Below are 1912 nucleotides of genomic sequence, written 5' to 3'. Positions count from 1 at the left end.
TCATCAAGTCTGTGAGCAACACAGAGACATCCATCCCACTCTCTGATCTGCCAGCTCACTTATAAAATTTGACCAGGAATTCTTTAATAAAAAAAGTCAGTCAACTATTAGTTCTGTCTCATAAGCAATAAAATCACAAAATCCATTAAGATTTGCAATTTAGGATAAGCTAGTGTAATTCCCTGATTTTAATGTATGCATATTTAGGTTTTGTCATCTTTTCAACATACAGTCAAATAGGATTATAGAAGAATTTCAAATATTAAATTAAAAAGCTGTTAATTCATGAATTTTATGACAGGTTAATTCTTCAAATGTTTAGACTTCCAATCTGTTAACAGCACTGAATTCAATGTCAAGTTGGTCAAGTCTGTTGATCAGCTTTGTTCCAGCAAAAGTTGCTTCTAGTGTGAAGACCCTGCTGATATTAGGAATATCAAAGGCATCATTTAGAAGAGTCATGGCTGCCTGGACTATGATTATAGGGGTAGTTGCTAACTAGCCACTGATCTTTTCTCCTGAGGATATTGGGTTTGTTCGGATTGTTCTCATCAGGACCAAAGCCTCAACTGTATCCGTGACCAAAGAATGTCATTGTAAATACTGAGGCATCAATCTGCTTTTGGTTTGGGCCTTGTTTTGAAAAATAACCAAGAGAATAGCTATGGAAATTTTATGAGAAGTTGCCTTACATGCCAAACCTCACAAAAAACACAAGAAAAGTCCTATAAACATCAGCTTAATAGCAGAGGTGCTACCTCCCACAGTTACATAAGCAACATACTGAACAGGTGATTATTCTAAATTTTCATGCAAGTAATGCTGAGTTTACTTTACACTAGACACATCTACTCCCATGAAAGGAATGGAACCCTATGGAGTTTTCTTCAGTAAGAAATTGGCCACCTCCTTTTCAATTTTGGAGTTATTAAGACAGATTTAAGTTTTGACTCATTTTGTAGTTTTTTCAAATTACTCTGATATCCAAAGTCATAAATTGCTGATTTCCTGGCACCATCACAAATGCACAACTCCTCAGGTCCTGAATGTATAGTCAGGAAACAGTCCACCGTAGCCAAAGGAACATTCATGTTATTTCTGGTATATATACTTCTAGCTCTGCCAGAATGGAGTCAAAGTCACTGTTTCTAATAATACAGACCTAGACCCCTTTTCTCGGCAGATTTCTCATGACTCTTCCAAAAAATTAGTTCCAGAAATAAGGTTTTCAGAGATGTCAATACAACTAGTTCCAATTTCAACACATGCTATTACTATAGGTTCTCCATAACATTTGTGTAGTTTTGAAGAATTGAGGACAACTGTTGCTTGTTTGGCCATTTCATCAAATGAGGCTGGATCAGTGTTATCAAAATTATTATTCCAACTTCAGGTGATAGTGTCAGCCTTCCCAGCTTTATGGAAGCCCTGCCCAGCACCCGCTGCAGCTTCTCCTGGGAATGAACTGCCACATCCCAGAGCAGACAGGAGTTCCCTTTTGGGTCCACCTGCTTCCAGGCCACCTCCTCATCATGAACTGGCCAGCGAAGCGAGAGGCACCAAAGACCACCAGATGGAAAGGCCTCTGGTTGGTAGCCATGATGAGCCCAATCCAATGACTTTCTTAGAAGCCATTATTGTGTTTCCTTGATGATGACCACAAATGTAAGCTTTTTTAACCACAGTGCACAGGAAAATGTGAGGTAATTCATTTTCTGGTCATGTTAAACTCACTGTTCAGTATTTTATAACATAAAAGTAGAACACCACTTTTTCCAACCATACTTCTCTTGAACCCCTTAAACAAAAATCATTGCATTCCTAAAGTGGGATCACCATCCATGTTGACCACATACCTGCCTTCTGTACACTACCTTCCACAGGGAAGTAAGCAAGAGGTCAATGGGTAGAG

The 1912-nt window shown here is 38.7% G+C and overlaps 1 pseudogene; it reads right to left on the bottom strand.

The window, feature by feature from the left end:
• Positions 1-318: 318 nt before the first annotated feature.
• Positions 319-1600, bottom strand: LOC136381282 (saccharopine dehydrogenase-like oxidoreductase pseudogene; annotated as a pseudogene).
• Positions 1601-1912: the final 312 nt, after the last annotated feature.

The sequence above is a fragment of the Saccopteryx leptura genome, chromosome 9 (assembly GCF_036850995.1).
Source record: "Saccopteryx leptura isolate mSacLep1 chromosome 9, mSacLep1_pri_phased_curated, whole genome shotgun sequence".
Taxonomy (NCBI): Eukaryota; Metazoa; Chordata; class Mammalia; order Chiroptera; family Emballonuridae; genus Saccopteryx; species Saccopteryx leptura.
This window is presented reverse-complemented; position numbering and strand designations above follow the sequence as displayed.